We start from the raw sequence: 23,410 nt of genomic DNA, 5'->3' as shown, positions 1-23,410 counted from the left end.
CCGCGTGGATGGACGGCGGCCGACCTCCCGCCGCCGTCACCTCCAATTACTTCTCCAGCGGCATCCAGGGATTCCCCGCCATTGTGTATATGAAAATGAATATCTGCTGAATAATACCGCAGTATATAGAGTAGTATACAAATAATACCGCCATACAAGGCTTATTTATCACTATTGTAATACAGTAGAATCTCCCAATAGCGGACACTCACTGGGAATAAAAAAGTGTCCGCTATTGAGAGATGTCCCCTGTTGAGAGATGTCCCCTGTTGAGAGATGTCCCCTATAGAGAGATGTCCCCTATAGAGAGATGTCCCCTGTTGAGAGATGTCCCCTATCGAGAGATGTCCCCTATCGAGAGATGTCCCCTATAGAGAGATGTCCCCTATAGAGAGATGTCCCCTGTTGAGAGATGTCCCCTGTTGAGAGATGTCCCCTATCGAGAGATGTCCCCTATCGAGAGATGTCCCCTATAGAGAGATGTCCCCTATAGAGAGATGTCCCCTGTTGAGAGATGTCCCCTGTTGAGAGATGTCCCCTGTTGAGAGATGTCCCCTATCGAGAGATGTCCCCTATCGAGAGATGTTCCCAATTGGGAAAAAGGCTAAAAATTATTTCTTAGTGATGGAATACTGTACAGTACTCACACCAGAGTGTAATTACCTATAAAACATGATAAAAAGGAATATTACAGTAGAATCTCCCAATGTGGTTAAATCTCCTCTTATCACCCCCTGTATAAATTCATCCCCCTTTTATGCCCTCTGCCACCTTATTCTTCTGTGTATTCTGCCAAATTACAAATTTACTGCAGATTTTATGCAGGATGCAATTATTTCAAGTTCAATACAATTCCGTCTGTGGACGATCCTTTATTCCTCCCTATCATTCCTGGGACGGGTGGCGGTAGGACATATATATATACACATTGAGGAAACCCGCACCCTGGCGTCACGACAATTAAGGGTTAATCCTATACCCAGCAACACTACCCTGCTACACCCCTGTTCACCCCTCATCCCAAGTCATCACACTGACTTGACAATAGATGACAGTGACTGACTTGACTGGAGACTGACTAAGCTGTGACTTTATCTTACTTGTAGACTTGACTTGAGGCTCCGATGACTCCAGACTCTTGGGCTCGACTGCACCTCAGCAAAGACTCAGGAACTAAGAGCGAGAAGAGACTCCTCCCAGGGCTTTTATGGGGGGGAGACTCTGGTGGGGTCCCATTGGTCACCCTTAAGTCACCTGGTCACTGATACTTCCTGGGTAACAATCACATGACAACTCACATGACAACTGGTGATCACATGTCGACCTTTCTTAGATACAACATTCTTATATACATAACATAGGGGATATTATACAATTACAGTAGAACAGATGCAGGGGGGGCGGGGGGACACTGACCGGGCAGCAAGGGAACGGGGTAACACCTCCCATACTGGGCCACCACATCCGCCAAGGGAGATTTTACTGTATACCCATACTATAGGATAGTGGTCTCCAACCTGCGGACCTCCAGATGTTGCAAAACTACAACTCCCAGCATGCCAGGACAGCCAACGGCTGTCCGGGCATGCTGGGAGTTGTAGTTTTGCAACATCTGGAGGTCCGCAGGTTGAAGACCACTGCTATAGGACATGGAGCAAGGTGCCCTTATAGTACTATAATCAAGATTGTAATTATCAACTCCCACATAATACTGCTATATAGTGCCTTCAAAATACCACTATACAGTATCCACGTAATACTTAAGTAAAGTTTTTAATTACCAGCTCACACATAATACTGCTATAAAGAGTATATACAAAATACTGCTACGCAGTATACACTTAATTCTTCAGTATAGTTCCGAAATGATAGCACCCACATAATACTGCCATACAGTGTCTACAAAATACTTCCATACAGTATCTATATAATACTGCAGTAAAGTGCCTAAACAGAACCCATATAATACTGCTATACAGTGTCTACAAAATGCTTCCATATAGTATCTATATAATACTGCAGTAAAGTGCCTAAATAACAGCACCAACATAATACTGCTATACAGTGTCTACAAAATACTGCTATACAGTATCCATATAATCCTGCAGTAAAGTGCCTAAATAACAGCACCAACATAATACTGCTATACAGTGTCTACAAAATACTTCCATGCAGTATCCATATAATACTGCAGTAAAGTGCCTAAATAACAGAACCCATATAATACTGCTATACAGTGTCTACAAAATACTTCCATACAGTATCCATATAATACTGCAGTAAAGTGCCTAAATAACAGCACCCATATAATACCGCTATACAGTGTCTACAAAATACTTCCATACAGTATCCATATAATACTGCAGTAAAGTGCCTAAATAACAGAACCCATATAATACTGCTATACAGTGTCTACAAAATACTTCCATACAGTATCCATATAATACTGCAGTAAAGTGCCTAAATAACAGCACCCATATAATACCGCTATACAGTGTCTACAAAATACTTCCATACAGTATCCATATAATACTGCAGTAAAGTGCCTAAATAACAGCACCCATATAATACTGCTATACAGTGTCTACAAAATACTTCCATACAGTATCTATATAATACTGCTATACAGTGTCTACAAAATTCTACTATACAGTATCTATATAATACTGCAGTAAAGTGCCTAAATAACATCTCCCACATAATACTGCTATAGAGCGCCTTCAAAATGCCGCTATACAGTATCCACGTAATACTTAAGTAAAGTTTTTAATTACCAGCTCACACATAATACTGCTATAAAGTGTACACAAAATACTGCTACACAGTATCCACTTAATTCTTCGGTATAGTTCCCAAATAACAGCACCCACATAATACTGCCATACAGTGTCTACAAAATACTTCCATATAGTATCTATATAATACTGCAGTAACGTGCCTAAATAACAGCACCCATTTAATACTGCTATACAGTGTCTACAAAATACTGCTATACAGTATCTATATAATACTGCAGTAAAGTGCCTAAATAATAGCACCCGCATAATACTGCTATACAGTGTCTACAAAATACTTCCATACAGTATCCATATAATACTGCAGTAAAGTGCCTAAATAATAGCACCCGCATAATACTGCTATAGTGTCTACAAAATACTGCTATACAGTATCTATATAATACTGCAGTAAAGTACCTAAATAATAGCACCCGCATAATACTGCTATAGTGTCTACAAAATACTGCTATACAGTATCTATATAATACTGCAGTAAAGTACCTAAATAATAGCACCCGCATAATACTGCTATACAGTGTCTACAAAATACTTCCATACAGTATCCATATAACACTGCAGTAAAGTGCCTAAATAACAGCACCCATATAATACTGCAGTAAAGTGCCTAAATAACAGCCCCCGCATAATACTGCTATACAGTGTCTACAAAATACTGCTATACAGTATCCATATAATACTGCAGTAAAGTGCCTAAATAACAGCACCCGCATAATACTGCTATACAGTGTCTACAAAATACTTCCATACAGTATCCATATAATACTGCAGTAAAGTGCCTAAATAACAGCACCCGCATAATATTGCCATACAGTATCCACATCACACTTCAGTAAAGTACCCAAATACTGCAACACAGTGCCCTTAATCTACTGTCTGATAATCAGCACATATACTGCTATACAGTCACCACATAATATTATAGTAAAGTGCCCAAATAACAGCACCCATGTAATATTGTCATAGAGTAACCTCATAATACTACAGTATAAAGCCCAAATTACAGCCCCCACCTATTATATATGGGGCTCAAAATGTCCTCATAGTACTATAACCGAGTGTATAATCATATGCCTAATTAGCTACAGCCACATAATACTGCTATATAGTGTCTACATAATACCACTATACAGTACTCACATAATAATACACTAAAGTGCCTTAAAAAGTAACCGAGTAATACTAAAACAGTGAAGTGCCCTGATGACAGCACCCACATAATTCTGCCATACAAGCCCATAAGATACTATTAGTAAAGTGCACAAATTAAAACACCTGTATAATACTGCAACACTGTGTCCTCATATTAGTTTGATTCTTAATTATCAATGCTCACATGATGTTGCTCTACAGTAACCACATACTATTGTCATACAATGTCCTTATGGTAATACATAAAGTGTATAATCAAGTGCCTAATTAACAACACTTGTTTAATACTGCCACACAGTGCCTACATTATACTGCGGTACAGTGTCCTCATAGTACTACAGTCAAGTGTTAACAGCACTCGCGCAAAACTGCCAAACCGTGCGCTCATAGTACTACAATCAGATGTCTAACTAACAGCATGTAAACAATATGTTTATCTATAAAATATCTACATAATACTGCCATACAGTAACCACGTAAGACTGACATATGTACTATATAAAGTGTATAATTACGTGTCTAATTAACAGTACTCACGTAATACTGCCATACCAGGCCCTCATAGTACTACAATTAGGTGCCTAACTAACAGCATGTAAACAATATGTTTATCTATAAAATACCTACATAATACCGCCATATAGTAACCACGTAAGACTGCCATATGTACTATAAAAAGTATATAATCAAGTGTCTAATTAACAGTACTCACGTAATACTGCCATACCAGGCCCTCATAGTACTACAATCAGGTGCCTAACTAACAGCATGTAAACAATATGTTTATCTATAAAATACCTACATAATACCGCCATATAGTAACCACGTAAGACTGCCATATGTACTATAAAAAGTATATAATCAAGTGTCTAATTAACAGTACTCACGTAATACTGCCATACCAGGCCCTCATAGTACTACAATCAGGTGCCTAACTAACAGCATGTAAACAATATGTTTATATATAAAATACCTACATAATACCGCCATATAGTAACCACGTAAGACTGACATATGTACTATAAAAAGTATATAATCAAGTGTCTAATTAACAGTACTCATGTAATACTGCCATACCATGCCCTCATAGTACTACAATTAGGTGCCTAACTAACAGCATGTAAATATTATGTTTATCTATAAAATACCTACATAATACTGCCATATAGTAACGATTGCCATATGTACTATATAAAGTGTATAATCAAGTGTCTTATTAACAGCACTAGCATAATACTGCCCTGCAGTGTCTACATAATACTACCCTAGAGTACTACAGACAACTGCCTTATTTACAGCATGCAAAAAATCATATATACCGCCATACAGCAATGATAAAGGTGCCCAAAAAACAGCACCTGCCTAATACTGCCATACAATGCCCAGATAACACTACCGTAACGTGAAAAAGTAACAGCGCATACGACAAGCGCGTTCCCAACAAACTTCACTGCCATACAGTGCCCACATACTACTACAATCACATTCCTAAATAACAGCACCCATGCAGTGCCTATATAATGCTGCCAAACTGTGCCTGTGTAAAACTACCGTATTGTGCTAAAACAGCAGTTATTGGTTACATAACAGTACAACGTATTAGTACTCAAATTATACTACCACTACTGCTATAAATTAGGTCAGTGTTTCCCAACCAGGGCGCCTCCAGCTGCTGCAAAACTACAACTCCCAGCATGCCCGGACAGCCAAAGGCTGTCCGGGCATGCTGGGAGTTGTAGTTTTGCAACAACTCCGGCCTGGCACTGCAGCACTCATGGCTGTGATGGTTTTTCGCAGGGTTGGTGCAGACGTCTCCCTTGGCTGAACACTCCGAAGAGAGAGGAGGCGGCTGACGAGAGCTGACAGGGCGCCCACACAGCCGCGCCAACCCGTCCGCCATCTCCCCGTGTCCCCGCGGCACAGAGTGATGGCAGCAGAGGTTCCTGTCAGGCCCTGATGGCCACCGCTCAATCATTCCTTCTAGACGTCTTCAGACAGCGAGGAAATTCCTACTTCTTTTACCCTAATATTGTTATATACCTCTATGGGATCAGGATATATAGTAGTTATACACCTCCCCTCCAGCTCTATCTGTATACTGCTGCTATCTCTATGGGATCAGGATATATAGTAGTTATACTCCTCCCCTCCAGCTCTATCTGTATACTGCTGCTACTATCTCTATGGGATCAGGATATATAGTAGTTATACACCTCCCCTCCAGCTCTATCTGTATACTGCTGCTACTATCTCTATGGGATCAGAATATATAGTAGTTATACACCTCCCCGCCAGCTCTATCTGTATACTACTGCTATTTGTATGGGATCAGTATATATATATATAGTAGTTATACACCTCCCCCTCCAGCTCTATCTGTATACTGCTGCTATCTCTATGGGATCAGGATATATAGTAGTTACACCCCCCCCCCCTTCCAGCTCTATCTGTATACTGCTGCTATCTCTATGGGCTCAGGATATATAGTAGTTATACACCTCCCCTCCAGCTCTATCTGTATACTGCTGCTATTTGTATGGGATCAGTATATATATAGTAGTTATACACCTCCCCCTCCATCTCTATCTGTATACTGCTGAAATCTCTATGGGATCAGGATATATAGTAGTTATACATTTACCCTCTATCTGTATACTGCTGTTACAATTTCTATGGGATCAGAATATATAGTTGTTATACACCTCCCCTCCAGCTCTATCTGTATACTGCTGCTATCACTATGGGATCTGGATATATTTTCGTTATATACCTTCCCTCCAGCTCTATCTGTATACTGCTGCTATCTCTATGGGATCAGGATATATAGTAGTTATACCCATCCAGCTCTATCTGTATACTGCTGCTGCTATCTCTATGGGATCAGTATACTGTATATAGTAGTTATACATCTCACCTCCAGCTCTATCTCTATGGGATCAGTGTATATATAGTAGTTACACACCTCCCCTCCAGCTCTATCTGTATACTGCTGCTGCTATCTCTATGGGATCAGTGTATATATAGTAGTTACACCCCTCCCGCTCTATCTGTATACTGCTGCTGCTATCTCTATGGGATCAGTGTATATATAGTAGTTACACACCTCCCCTCCAGCTCTATCTGTATACTGCTGCTGCTATCTCTATGGGATCAGTGTATATATAGTAGTTACACCCCTCCCCTCCAGCTCAATCTGTATACTGCTGCTGCTATCTCTATGGGATCAGTGTATATATAGTAGTTATACACCTCCCCTCCAGCTCTATCTGTATACTGCTGCTATCTCTATGGGATCAGTGTATATATAGTAGTTATACACCTCCCCTCCAGCTCTATCTGTATACTGCTGCTATCTCTATGGGATCAGTATATATAGTAGTTACACACCTCCCCTCCAGCTCTATCTGTATACTGCTGCTGCTATCTCTATGGGATCAGTATATATAGTAGTTACACACCTCCCCTCCAGCTCTATCTGTAAACTGCTGCTGCTATCTCTATGGGATCAGTATATATAGTAGTTACACATCTCCCCTCCAGCTCTATCTGTATACTGCTGCTGCTATCTCTATGGGATCAGTATATATAGTAGTTACACACCTCCCCTCCAGCTCTATCTGTATACTGCTGCTGCTATCTCTATGGGATCAGTATATATAGTAGTTACACACCTCCCCTCCAGCTCTATCTGTAAACTGATGCTGCTATCTCTATGGGATCAGTATATATAGTAGTTACACACCTCCCCTCCAGCTCTATCTGTATACTGCTGCTGCTATCTCTATGGGATCAGAATATATAGTTGTTATACACCTCCCCTCCAGCTCTATCTGTATACTGCTGCTATCACTATGGGATCTGGATATATTTTCGTTATATACCTTCCCTCCAGCTCTATCTGTATACTGCTGCTATCTCTATGGGATCAGGATATATAGTAGTTATACGCATCCAGCTCTATCTGTATACTGCTGCTGCTATCTCTATGGGATCAGTATACTGTATATAGTAGTTATACACCTCACCTCCAGCTCTATCTCTATGGGATCAGTGTATATATAGTAGTTACACACCTCCCCTCCAGCTCTATCTGTATACTGCTGCTGCTATCTCTATGGGATCAGTGTATATATAGTAGTTACACCCCTCCCGCTCTATCTGTATACTGCTGCTGCTATCTCTATGGGATCAGTGTATATATAGTAGTTACACACCTCCCCTCCAGCTCTATCTGTATACTGCTGCTGCTATCTCTATGGGATCAGTGTATATATAGTAGTTACACCCCTCCCGCTCTATCTGTATACCTCTGCTGCTATCTCTATGGGATCAGTGTATATATAGTAGTTACACACCTCCCCTCCAGCTCTATCTGTATACTGCTGCTGCTATCTCTATGGGATCAGTGTATATATAGTAGTTACACCCCTCCCCTCCAGCCCAATCTGTATACTGCTGCTGCTATCTCTATGGGATCAGTGTATATATAGTAGTTACACCCCTCCCGCTCTATCTGTATACTGCTGCTGCTATCTCTATGGGATCAGTGTATATATAGTAGTTATACACCTCCCCTCCAGCTCTATCTGTATACTGCTGCTATCTCTATGGGATCAGTATACTGTATATAGTAGTTATACACCTCACCTCCAGCTCTATCTCTATGGGATCAGTGTATATATAGTAGTTAAACACCTCCCCTCCAGCTCTATCTTTATACTGCTGCTGCTATCTCTATGGGATCAGTGTATATACAGTAGTTATACACCTCCCCTCCAGCTCTATCTGTATACTGCTGCTATCTCTATGGGATCAGTATACTGTATATAGTAGTTATACACCTCACCTCCAGCTCTATCTCTATGGGATCAGGATATATAGTAGTTACACACCTCCCCTCCAGCTCTATCTGTATACTGCTGCTATCTCTATGGGATCAGTATATATAGTAGTTACACACCTCCCCTCCAGCTCTATCTGTATACTGCTGCTGCTATCTCTATGGGATCAGTGTATATATAGTAGTTACACACCTCCCCTCCAGCTCTATCTGTATACTGCTGCTATCTCTATGGGATCAGGTTATATAGTAGTTATACACCTCCCCTCCAGCTCTATCTGTATACTGCTGCTATCTCTATGGGATCAGTATATATAGTAGTTACACACCTCCCCTCCAGCTCTATCTGTATACTGCTGCTGCTATCTCTATGGGATCAGTATATATAGTAGTTACACACCTCCCCTCCAGCTCTATCTGTATACTGCTGCTGCTATCTCTATGGGATCACTATATATAGTAGTTACACACCTCCCCTCCAGCTCTATCTGTATACTGCTGCTGCTTTCTCTATGGGATCACTATATATGGTAAATTCACCTCCTTAATTTTTTTTTGCAGTATGGTTTGTTTATGCTTTTCTTTTTCCTAAAAATGTGGAAAAAAAATTATGTTGGCAAGGAATGCTAAAAACATTATCGCCAAAAATGTGCGTAAAATGCAGTTAAAATTTAATTTGTAAACACAGCCTAAAGACTTAAAGGGGTATTCCAGGCAAAAGCATTTTATCCCCTATCCAAAGGATAGGGGATAAGATGTCTGATCGGGGGGGTCCCGCTGCTGGGGACCCCGCGATCTCTCTGCAGCACCCGCATTCTATGTCTCCAGTTTCGGAAGCCTCCGGGTTTCCGGGACTTCGGAAGTGACGTAATGCCACGCCCCCTCCATTCATGCCAGCACGCCCCCACCCATAGACATGAATGGAGGAGGCGTGGCATTACGTCACTTCCCCAGTCCCGGAAACCCGGAGGCTTCCGAAACTGGAGACTCAGCCCCGCATAGAATGTGGGTGCTGCAGGGAGATATCGGGGGGCCCCCCAGCAGCGGGACCCCCGCAATCAGACATCTTATCCCCTATCCTTTGGATAGCGGATAAGATGTTTTCGCCTGGAATACCCCTTTAAAATCTTAATTAGGTGACCAGGTGCAGTGATCTGACTCCACCCCCTCTCTCTACAAAGCCATGGGAAATGTAGGCAGCGTGAGGAAATCATTTCAGTGATGGAAGTACAATCAGCATGGATGAAAACTCCCATGTCTGCCACATCAGCTAAAACAGGTAAGCATAAGGTACACACAAGAACCTCTACATTATTCCCTAATAATGGAAGCATAAAAAATCCTGGGGTCCGTCTTTAAGGATCCTGTCCCCCTCCAGTTGGAAAAGCAGCGATAAATTGCTTAGGCCAGTGCTTCCCAAGCAGGGTGCCTCCAGCTGTTGCAAAACTACAACTCCCAGCATGCCCGGACAGCCAACGGCTGTCCGGGCATGCTGGGAGTTGTAGTTTTGCAACAGCTGGAGGCACCCTGCTTGGGAAGCACAGGCTTAGGCTATATTCACACTGTTTACCATATGCATCGGGAAAGCTGGGGCCCCTGGAGACACTTCCCCGGGGGCCCCTATAATAAATGATGAAGCTTCCCCTGAGCCCACTGTACACTCTACCTCCGCCCCAGTATATCCAGCAGATGGATACAACAAAACAGTCTTATAAAATTAGGTCAAAATTCATCAGTATTCATCAGAGTTTTTATTTTACATTTTTTTAAAAATTTTTATTTTATTTTTTTATTTTTTTTACATTTTAATTTTTTTAATTTTTTTATTTAATTTTTTTTTTTACATTTTTTTTTTCTTTACTTATAAATCCCACATGGCGCATTTAGAAATCCTTTCTCAAAGACGTACGACACCAGGGAACACTGGATATCTCCGAAGCCTCAGAGAAGATAGCTGCTATAAGAGCGCCACCTAGAGGCTGAAATGGGGAAGTGGATGTTTATTTTTTTTGGGGGGGGAAAAAAAAAAAAAATCATCCTATTATACAGGGATTACATAGATGTCATAGAGGCTTATGCTATTCCTGGACATATGTTGGGGTATTAGTGAGAGACAAAACCCATAGGAACTGATCCGCCATTAGATTCCCCAAATATTTTGGATATATAAATATATCTCTTAAAGGGCCCCTACACCTATTTTATATATTAACCCATTACTGACTATTAATGAATATGGTATGTTGGTAGGTACAGATGACAACCGCTGGCAGTGCTGGGGATCTGAGATAACTCAGATCCTGTCTTTTTCAACCATAGTATTTAGGCAGTTATAAATTCGGTGGCGCCCCCCTCTGTCCACCGAATGGCAGCTGGAGGCAGGGTTTACCACTATAGAGGTCAGATTGCGGAATACTGCAATACAGAGGTATTGCATTGTACTGTACAAGCTTGATCACTTGTTTGCCTAGAGCAGTGGTCTCCAAACTGCGAACCTCCAGATGTTGCGAAACTACAACTCCCAGCATGCCCGGACAGCCGTGGCTGTCCGGGCATGCTGAGAGTTGTAGTTTCGCAACATCTGGAGGTTCGCAGTTTGGAGACCATGGCCTTAAAGGGACTAAAAGTAGAAAAATGTAACAAGAAAAAGTGTTAAAAATCAAAAAGCAGAGGGCTTAAAAGTAGGAAAATGTAACAAGAAAAAATATAAAAAGTAGAAGGGATAAAAAAAAATTGAAAATTGTACAAGCATAAGTATATAAAATAAAAAAAAGTAGCAGGACTAAAAGCAGAAAAATTCAGCAAGAAAAGGTGTAAAAGATAAAGGTCTAAAAGTAGAAAAATTTAAAAAACATATAAAAAAAATACATAAAAAGTAGAAGGACTAAAAGCAGAAAAATTTAACAAGAAAAAATATAAAAAGTAGAAGGGATAAAAAATTGAAAATTGTACAAGATAAATTATATAAAACACAAAAAGTAGCAGGACTAAAAGCAGAAAAATTTTTCAAATGTTTCAAAAAAACATACAAAGTAGAAGGACTAAAAGTAGAAAAATTTTAAAAGCAAAGGGTTAAATAACAAAGCATAAAAGGACTGAAAGCAGAACAATAAGCAAGAAATGTAAAAAAAACCCATAAAAAGTAAATAGACTAAAAGTAGAAAAATGTAACAGGAAAAAGTTCTGAAAGGGCTGAAAGTAGATAAATCCCCCCCCCCCCCCCCCAAAAAAAAAAAATATATAAATAAATAAACACACCCCAAAATACATAAACTGTAGAAGGACTGAAAGTAGAATCATTTTACTAGAAAAAGATTAAAAAGCGTAGAAGGAATACAAGTAGAAAAAGGTGCAAGAAATGTTGCAAAAAAAGAAAAAGTGTTAAAATTATAAGGACTAAAAGTAGAAAAATGTAACAAGAAAACGTTTATAAAAATGAAAAAAACTAAGTTTAAAAAACATGAAAAAGTAATGTAGCAAAAAAAGTTTATAAAACATCAAAAAAGGCATAAAAACTTCAAAACATCAAAAAAGAAATCTAAAGAAAAAAATAAAAATAAAATAATAACAATGATACAAACTCATAATATCAATAATAATAACAACATGAAATAATAATAACAACAATAAGTATAATAACAAATGGATATATTAATATTACTATTATTATTATTATTATTATTATTATTAATAATAATAATAGTAAAATGTATATAATAATAGTAATAATAATAATAATAGTAAAATGTATATAATAATAGTAATAATAATAGTAAAATGTATATAATAATAGTAATAATAATAATAGTAAAATGTATATAATAATAGTAATAATAATAATAATAGTAACATGTATATAATAATAATAATAATAGTAAAATGTATATAATAATAGTAATAATAATAGTAAAATGTATATAATAATAGTAATAATAATAATAATAGTAAAATGTATATAATAATAGTAATAATAATAGTAAAATGTATATAATAGTAATAATAATAATAATAGTAGTAAAATGTATATAATAATAGTAATAATAATAATAATAGTAAAATGTATATAATAATAGTAATAATAATAATAATAGTAATAATAATATGTTATTACTTCATTCCAAAATATACCCAATGCCAGTTTTTTGTTTTTTACAGTAGTAAAATATACAAGAAACGATAAAAACTTTATATCACCAAAAGCTTACCTGTAATTTATACAAGGAGTAAAGGCCATAAAGAGGACCCCATACCACCCCACCCCCCCTCCTCCTGCTGGAACCTATCAGTGCTGATCTGTCTGGTCACCTGATCTCCCTGCAGCACCCCCACAGGAGAAATGAAGAATTACACAGTTCTTATTGAAATCTATTGTACATGATGCATTGACATCTTAGGATCCTACAAAGTAAGAGATGTTCTTTTTAGTTGCTGCGGATAATAGATAAGTCCTCTAAGTCTTGGGACCCCCTCTATTAATGTGTGGGCAGGCGTATAACCATAGGGGGAGGTGCATCTAAGAGGCCTAGGTATAAGTACCCCTGTAAGTACCCCTATATTCTTGGACATAGAGGGCAGTATCATAGTAGTTATATTCTTGTATATAGGAGGCAGTATTATAGTAGTTATATTCTTGTATATAGGAGCAGTATTATAGTAGTTATATTCTTGTATATAGGAGGCAATTTTTATTGTGAAAACAAACAAAATTACAATTAACATAAATTCTTACAATGCAAAACAAAAATAACAAGCATTGTACACACAATGACTACTCAACTAGAGTATGTACAGAGTAATATTAAACTTAGAAAGTCCACATTTGCTGGAAAAGGAAAAACACAAAAAATTTAATAAAATAACATGACATCATCCGTGTTAAACCAAAGAGACATTCCTCCATAATTTCCCATTATTTTGGTTTCTCCTCATTTCTAATGACTTTACCCACTGGAGCTCGGACATGATCTGTCTTACTGCTGTGATGTGGTGGAATGGCTCGTTGTGTATGGACACTCTGGTTCTCATGTGCCAATGGTAATATTTAATGATTGTTATAATTATGTACATTGTCCCCCTGTCTACAGTCCTGTTACTGGATGGTACAGCATATATGATGTCAGGATACGTCAGGTTCTGCAGTAATGGGATGTTCAGCTTACTGGACACTTCTTCCCATATCCTCCTCCCGGCCCTGCAGTCAGATATGAAATGCTCCATGGTCTCCTCCTGCTGACAACCCAGAGGACAGTTCCTATCTGAGACACTTAGATATTTCAGGTTACCCCTGACAAAGAGCCTCCCATGGAGCGACAGCCAAGCTATGTCAAAGAATTTTGCGGGGAGTCGTTTCCCATTGAGGAACTTAAGACTTTCCTGTAAAGTGCTGGTCACACAATCCCTCAAGGCAAGTGGAGAGCAGAAGAAAGCCCTACAAACCCTTACGTATAGATCCTTCCTTGGCTTACTCTCTATATAGGACTTCTCAATGCGCCATCTCTTCAGACATCTGAGCCCGTATTCCAGGTACGGCGGGAGGTAGTCACGCGTCCATCTCCCCCTCTTGAGACTGCCGCCTCGCACCCAAGACTCTGCAAAAGGCAATATCCAGTCCCTGATACTATTCGCCCACAGGGAGCTGTTGTTTGAGTCCAGGCAACCAAAATTAACTTTTAGAAACATGGAGTCAAAGAACACCCTTGGATTCAGCATATCCAACCCACCCTCTCTCCTCTGTAGGTAGGTGACCCCTCTTTTTATCAGGTTCAACCTGTTCCCCCAGAACATTTGGAAGAACAGGCTAAAGAGCCGAGCAGAGAAAGATTCTGGCAAAGGAAAAACAACAGAGACATACAAGAAGACAGGGACCAGGTAAGTCTTCAACATTTTAACCCTTTCTCTATAGGTCAGCCTCCAGTTCTTCCATCGCTGAACCTTTGCATTTCCGGCTTCCAACTTCTCTTCCCAATTTAGTTTGGCGTTATCGTCCCTCCCGAATTTGACCCCTAGGATTTTAATATAGGAGGAGGCTCTCACAAATTGGGGCAGATCAAAGTCTGGATCAGAATCAGATATCCAGAGAGCTTGACTCTTCTCAAGGTTGACCAGAGACCCTGAGGCCTCCGAGTAACTTCTGATGGCTGCAGACAACATCTCCACCTCTCGAGGCTCAGATATCACTACAGTCACATCATCCGCATAGGCAACAACACTCAGGGGCAGGCAGTGGGGGACTGGCACCCCCTGAAAACCACACTCCTGCAGTGACCTCAGAAACGGATCTAAGGCAAATACATACAGCAGCGGACTCAGTGGGCAACCTTGTCTCACCCCTGCCTCAACCCTGAAGGTGTCACCCTGCCAACCATTGATCAGAGGAAAGCTCTCGGCCTCACAATACAAAGTCTTCAGCCAATCGATGAATTGTCCCGGAATACCGTACTTTGACAAAGTGGCCCATAGATACTCATGATCTACTCTGTCAAAGGCTTTAGCCTGGTCAAGACTGACAACATATCTCCCACACCTCAGGGCTTTACATCTCTCAAACATCTCCCTTATGGAGATCACTGCCCCAGAGATGTTCCGCCCTTTTACTGTGCCATACTGACAGCCTGCCAACAGTGCCGGGGACAGACAAACTAACCTAGAAAACAGGATTTTTGCCAGAATCTTCCTGTCGACATTCAAGAGGGCAATCGGCCTCCAGTTCTTGATGTCACTCGGCTCTTTACCTTTAGACAGCAGAATCAGCGAGGACACTCTCATGGATGGAGGCATCAGGTGACTTTCTAGACAATTTGTGTAAACATCCACGAGGATTGGGGCCAAGAGGTCTCTGAATGTCTTATAGAATTCTGCTGTTATCCCATCTGGACCTGGTGCCTTCTTCACATGTAACTTATCAATGGCCTCTTTAACCTCCGCCACCGTCAATTCTGCTGTCAAAGGAGAAAAGTCCAAATCATTAGTATCAGGGAGCGGAGTTGTCTCCAAGAATTGGGTCATCTTGTCTCTATCCAAAACCTTCCTCTGAAACAAGTCAGCATAGTACGATCTCACCACCCCCAGGATACCCTCCCGAGATTCCTGCAAAACACCCCGGGAGTCAGTGAGACCGGTGACAGATTTATTTGCCACCCGCTCCCGGCAATTCTCAAAGGGATCAGGAGACCCTAAGGACCCATAATCCCGTTCAAGAACCAGGGAGGTATACCTGCTGTACTGATACTGCCTTATCTCAGATTTCAGCCGGTCTATCCTTTGTTGGTCCCCACCCGCCGAATACAGTGACTCCAATTCTTTCCGCAGCTTGAGATACTGGCCATACTTACTCTTCCCCTTTATAACTGACAGTCTCTTTAAGAGGGTTCTGATCTCATCCTTGACATCCTCCCACCAGTCGGCCATATCATCATAGAAGTCCACCCTTTCTAGCTGACTCTGTATAAGAGAGTGAACCTGTCTCTGCACAGAAGGATCCTCTAATAGGCTGGAATTCAGTCTCCACAACCCTCTACCTGTCTCAGGACACCGTGTGACACCCAAACAAAAATATAAGGCCAGATGGTCAGAATAAGGGACGATCTTCTCATCTTTCTCACCAATCGTCTCTGTGGGACTAACCAGAGCCAAATCTATCCTACTGCTTCTTCCACCACAAAAATAGGTATACTTTGCCTTCCGACCACCCTGCACAAACACATCTGACAACCCGGCCTGTAGAATGATGTTGTTTAAGACCTTGGAGTCTCGGGTTAGAGGTCTATTAGAGGATCTGTCACTAGTTGTTCTGGAGGCATTAAAATCTCCAGCCAAGATGACGGGGACAGATGTGAAGAGATATGGCTTCACTTCATTATAAAGGTTAACCCTTTCAGTCACTGTCTGTGAACCATAGATATTAATGAGTCGGAGCCTTCTACCTCGAATAGTAACTTCTAGCATTAGGCACCTTCCCATCAATACCTCTGTCAGCCTATGTACAGTTACATCATTGGTGGTAAACAGGATAGAGACCCCGGCACTTGGTTCCACAGCCAGTGACCAAAAGGATGGACCAGACCGCCATTCCCGCTCTGCTTCACGTAACAGTCCTTGAGTATTTAAACGTGTCTCCTGTAAGAAGAAGATGTCAGCATCAATAGACTTTAGATAGTCATATACGACGTGTCTGGTCCTCCTCACTCTGACACTATTCACATTACTGGAGAACACTTTAAGGGTAAAGTCGGCCATCATAACAAAGGAAAGCAGAAGAAGCAGAGATGTCACCCCCATCATCACAGATCTGAGTCCGAGCCCTCCTGCTGACCACCTGTTTCCATGTCCGATTCGGACAGACGTTTATCCCGTGGGGGTCTCCTTTTTGTGGGGGATCACCCTCTTGGTCTTCATTAAATTCCTCTATCACTCTCTTTAGCTCCCTCTCCATCTCTTCCTCAGCGTCTGACTCTGACAACACACTGTACCTATTTGTGATAGTCATTACACCTGACCCGGGGTCTACTTTCTTTTTGGAGGGCTTTTGGACAGTGGTCCATCCCTCCTCAGGCTTACGGCTGGTTTTGTCTTTCTTCCGTCTCTTCTGCGGATTTATTGATGCTGGGGCAGAAGAAGACATGGCCACAACCTGCTCAGTGACCTCCCTGTTCCCCTCAGTGGCTCCTGGCTGGGACTGGTCGGGCACTGTGTCACCAATATTGTCACCCATATTGTCACCCCTAGTGTCACCTACAGTGTCACCCATATTGTCACCCCTAGTGTTATGCTGAGGCTCGGGCTGTGTCACTGCTGACCCTGACACCAACGTCTCCTCCTCCAGGTCCTCTGCCCCCTCCAGCAGGTCCTCATCAGGGAAGTCCTTACAGATATTATGCCAGGCATCAGGACAGTCCCTGTGGGAGTGACCGGTCTTACCACAGAGGTTGCAGCGGATGTTCTGGCAGGTGGCGCTGACATGACCGATCTCCCCACATAAATTACACTTCACCAGGGTGCAGACACTCGCGATATGACCGGTCTTCCCACACTTGAAGCATTTTCTGGGCTGACCTGCATAGAAACAAACCCCTTTCTCCCGGCCAATGAAGAAAGAATTGGGCAGATGTTGGGTTATGTTGTTTATCTGCCGTAACTTCACCAGGACCTTCCACCCTCCCGTCCATATGCCGTCCTCATCCCTGGTCTTAGTCAGGTCTGACATTAGGTCACAGTGTCTCTTTAACCACACAACAATATCCTGGGGGGGGACAGACTCGTTCCAGAATATAATGGTGACGTTTGCTGTGTCCGGTCTGGAGATGGGGACAAAGCTGAACTTATTCCAGCCATCAGCATCTCTCACCCGGGTGACATGGGCCCAGAAGCGGTCCAGGTCAGACATGAGTTTGAAGCTGATGTCATAGCCCTGCCTGTCAGGAAGGTTTATCACTGCCAGGATGTTAGATGGCAGGAAGCCCATTTGGTGGCACAGAAGTTCACGGACCACAAACCTCCTGTCAGGCAGCTCCTCCTTGGCCCCTCTATGTCTGAACCTGACCACGTTCCTCCTCTTGAAAGCCTGACCCGTGTAGTTTACATTGGACATGAATGGTGACCCACGACTCCAGGCATTACCAGAGGAGGCGCCACTACTTCTACCCTCCTGCTGTACTTGGGGGCGCTGTGGTGGCTGCTGACCAGCCGTACTAGGGGGGTCTGACACTTGTGTGACTAAAGGGGGGAAGTGTTGTGCATCAGACTGTACAGCCCCCTCCCCACCATCAACCTCTATACTCTGGGGGTCACAAGCCTCTGAAGGCTGAACTAATGGTGGACCTGACCCCAGAGATGACCCCAGATCCCACACAGACTGTGAAGCACCCCCCTCTGCAGACACATTATCAGATAAATCACATACAGTCATATCAGTGCAGTCACTGGCAGTATGATCCTGCACTACAGAGCCCAGCAAGCCCTGCAGAGCCATGTCCTGTGAACTCTCTGCTGCACTGCTGCCTTCAGGTAAGAGTCCACAGTCCTGCTGCTCTCTACTGCCCCCAGGGGCTTGTGGTGACTGCACTACTGTTACAGAGTTACCTTCAGGTATGTGTCCATAGTCCTGCTTCACCGTGCTGACTGCTGGGACTTGTGGTACCTCTGGAGGAGTCTCTGCAGGTCTCTGATGTTGCTGGACGCTTGCTTCTGCTTGTCTGTACAAATCCCCTTTTTCAAAAGGGAAGCTGGCTGGTCTGAGGACTGGTCTTGCACAGGACTGCTGGATGTCCTCTTGTCTTGTACAGGACTGCTGGGTGTCCCCTGGTGAGGCTGTAGACTTGGGTTCAGCAGTAGATGTAGATGACTTTGTTGCTGGTCTTTCCTTATATCCCTCAAATCGCTGCTGGTTTCTGAAGGTCTCAGCGACTGGTCCCATCTGGTCCAATACGTCCTCCATGTCCTGCACAGTGTCAGCGAGCTGCACAGCGAGGGAGCTCAGCTTCTTATCATGTACAGCCTGGTTATTGGGGTTTGCTGCCTTTAGCTTGTAAATACATTCAATTTGTTTCTGCAGCTGTAACTTTGTCTTTTTTAAAGTCTCAAGTCTCTTTACCAGAGCTGGGATCTGCTCGGCCAAACACAGTTCAGGTGCCCGCTGAGTATTGGGGGGCCGCGCTGGTGGGGTACTCACAGGACTCTGCTTCTGAGGTGGCATCTGTCTCGGTGTTGCTGTGGTCACTGCTGCAGGGTCACAATCTCCAGACTGGGGACTGGGCCCCTGGTTCTTCTCAGTGACCGCACTTGTGGCCCCCTGAAGCCTTCCTGCTGTACTCCCTCTGGTCCCCTCTGGCGTGCTTGTAACTTTTGCGCTGCTCCCGCTCCCGTATCGTGTGCGGTCAGAACGTATCAGGACAGGCTGCTGCAGATTCTCCTGCATGGTCTGCTTCTCCAGGGATGTTCTCCTCTGTCTGACTGCAGGAGGGGTGGATTGTACCTGCAGCCATTACCTGACTTGATGAAGTTTCTTTCCTCACTTCCACAGCTTTCTTCTCATCTGTGCTTCTTGCTGCACCAGAACTGACAACATTCTGAACATTTCTCACATCCAGAGAAACTTTAGGATTTTCATCCATGGTTTGTGGTGTCTGGGGATTAATTCCCAGAATAGGCCGAGAAGCCTGGGCCTTGCTTGGGGAGCTTCCCCACCCAGGGTGGCCCCTCCCTGGGCTTTCTCCAGACATCAGGAGAGCTACACAGACACAACCTCTCAGCTAGGAGGCAGTATTATAGTAGTTATATTCTTGTATATAGGAGCAGTATTATAGTAGTTATATTCTTGTATATAGGAGGCAGTATTATAGTAGTTATATTCTTGTATATAGGGGCAGTATTATAGTAGTTATATTCTTGTATATAGGAGCAGTATTATAGTAGTTATATTCTTGTATATAGGAGGCAGTATTATAGTAGTTATATTCTTGTATATAGGGAGCAGTATTATAGTAGTTATATTCTTGTATATATGAGACAGTATTATAGTAGTTATATTCTTGTATATAGGAGGCAGTATTATAGTAGTTATATTCTTGTATATAGGAGCAGTATTATAGTAGTTATATTCTTGTATATAGGAGCAGTATTATAGTAGTTATATTCTTGTATATAGGAGCAGTATTATAGTAGTTATATTCTTGTATATAGGAGCAGTATTATAGTAGTTATATTCTTGTATATAGGAGCAGTATTATAGTAGTTATATTCTTGTAAATAGGAGCAGTATTATAGTAGTTATATTCTTGTATATAGGAGCAGTATTATAGTAGTTATATTCTTGTATATAGGAGGCAGTATTATAGTAGTTATATTCTTGTATATAGGAGCAGTATTATAGTAGTTATATTCTTGTAAATAGGAGCAGTATTATAGTAGTTATATTCTTGTATATAGGAGGCAGTATTATAGTAGTTATATTCTTGTATATAGGAGCAGTATTATAGTAGTTATATTCTTGTATATAGGAGGCAGTATTATAGTAGTTATATTCTTGTATATAGGAGCAGTATTATAGTAGTTATATTCTTGTATATAGGAGCAGTATTATAGTAGTTATATTCTTGTATATAGGAGCAGTATTATAGTAGATATATTCTTGTATATAGGAGCAGTATTATAGTAGTTATATTCTTGTATATAGGAGACAGTATTATAGTAGTTATATTCTTGTATATAGGAGCAGTATTATAGTAGTTATATTCTTGTATGTAGGAGCAGTATTATAGTAGTTATATTCTTGTATATAGGAGCAGTATTATAGTAGTTATAGTCTTGTATATAGGAGCAGTATTATAGTAGTTATATTCTTGTATATAAGAGCAGTATTATAGTAGTTATATTCTTGTAAGTAGGAGCAGTATTATAGTAGTTATATTCTTGTATATAGGAGCAGTATTATAGTAGTTATATTCTTGTATATAGGGGCAGTATTATAGTAGTTATATTCTTGTATATAGGAGCAGTATTATAGTAGTTATATTCTTGTATATCGTAGCAGTATTATACTAGTTATATTCTTGTATATAGGAGCAGTATTATAGTAGTTATATTCTTGTATATAGGAGCAGTATTATACTAGTTATATTATTGTATATAGGAGCAGTATTATAGTAGTTATATTCTTGTATATAGGAGGCAGTATTATAGTAGTTATATTCTTGTATATAGGAGAAGTATTATAGTAGTTATATTCTTGTATATAGGAGCAGTATTTTAGAAGTTATATTCTTGTATATAGGAGTAGTATTATAGTAGTTCTATTCTTGTATATAGGAGGCAGTATTATAGTAGTTATATTCTCGTATATAGGAGCAGTATTATAGTAGTTCTATTCTTGTATATAGGAGCAGTATTATAGTAGTTATATTCTTATGGGTGCAACAGGTGCGGCACAGCTCACTCGATCGCCCCTCCCGCTCACGGACCGGACCGGACCTCAGTCCATATAACAGTGGAAAGAAATGGAGTTGTCCAGAGCAGGATGTCAAGCAATACGATATTTATTCAGCAGTAACTGTGGGTGATGACAAGGTGACGCGTTTCAGCCGCACTCAGCAGCCTTAGTCATACATGACTAAGGCTGCTGAGTGCGGCTGAAACGCGTCACCTTCTCATCACCCACAGTTACCGCTGAATAAATATCGTATTTCTTGACATCCTGCTCTGGACAACTCCATTTCTTTCCACTAGTTATATTCTTGTATATAGGAGGCAGTATTATAGTAGTTATATTTGTGTATATAGGAGCAGTATTATAGTAGTTATATTCTTGTATATAGGAGCAGTATTATAGTAGTTATATTCTTGTATATAGGAGAAATATTATAGTAGTTATATTCTTGTATATAGGAGCAGTATTATAGTAGTTATATTCTTGTATATAGGAGAAGTATTATAGTAGTTATATTCTTGTATATAGGAGGCAGTATTATAGTAGTTATATTCTTGTATATAGGAGAAGTATTATAGTAGTTATATTCTTGTATATAGGAGGCAGTATTGTAGTAGTTATATTCTTGTATATAGGAGGCAGTATTATAGTAGTTATATTCTTGTATATAGGAGAAGTATTATAGTAGTTATATTCTTGTATATAGGAGCAGTATTATAGTAGTTATATTCTTGTATATAGGAGCAGTATTATAGTAGTTATATTCTTGTATATAGGAGGCAGTATTATAGTAGTTATATTCTTGTATACAGGAGCAGTATTATAGTAGTTATATTGTATATAGGAGCAGTATTATAGTAGTTATATTCTTGTATATAGGAGCAGTATTATAGTAGTCATATTCTTGTATATAGGAGGCAGTATTATAGTAGTTATATTCTTGTATATAGGAGAAGTATTATAGTAGTTATATTCTTGTATATAGGAGCAGTATTATAGTAGTTATATTCTTGTATATAGGAGCAGTATTATAGTAGTTATATTCTTGTATACAGGAGGCAGTATTATAGTAGTTATATTCTTGTATACAGGAGCAGTATTATAGTAGTTATATTGTATATAGGAGCAGTATTATACTAGTTATATTCTTGTATATAGGAGCAGTATTATAGTAGTTATATTCTTGTATATAGGAGGCAGTATTATAGTAGTTATATTCTTGTATATAGGAGGCAGTATTATAGTAGTTATATTCTTGTATATAGGAGCAGTATTATAGTAGTTATATTCTTGTATATAGGGGCAGTATTATAGTAGATATATTCTTGTATATAGGAGCAGTATTATAGTAGTTATATTCTTGTATACAGGAGCAGTATTATATTAGTTATATTCTTGTATATTGGAGCAGTATTATAGTAGTTATATTCTTGTATATAGGAGGCAGTATTATAGTAGTTATATTCTTGTATATAGGAGGCAGTATTATAGTAGTTATATTCTTGTATATAGGAGCAGTATTATAGTAGATATATTCTTGTATATAGGAGCGGTATTATAATAGTTATATTCTTGTATATAGGAGCAGTATTATAGTAGTTATATTCTTGTATATAGGAGGCAGTATAATAGTAGTTATATTCTTGTATATCGGAGCAGTATTATAGTAGATATATTCTTGTATATAGGAGCAGTATTATAGTA

The 23,410-nt window shown here is 40.3% G+C and overlaps 1 protein-coding gene across 4 annotated transcripts in view; it reads left to right on the top strand.

The window, feature by feature from the left end:
- The window catches only part of SYN3 (synapsin III), a 301,143-nt gene that overhangs the window by 52,124 nt on the left and 225,609 nt on the right, over positions 1 to 23,410 (top strand). The gene's annotated exons all lie outside the window — the stretch shown is intronic.

This window comes from Hyla sarda, chromosome 4 (genome assembly GCF_029499605.1).
Source record: "Hyla sarda isolate aHylSar1 chromosome 4, aHylSar1.hap1, whole genome shotgun sequence".
Classification (NCBI taxonomy): domain Eukaryota; kingdom Metazoa; phylum Chordata; class Amphibia; order Anura; family Hylidae; genus Hyla; species Hyla sarda.
This window is presented reverse-complemented; position numbering and strand designations above follow the sequence as displayed.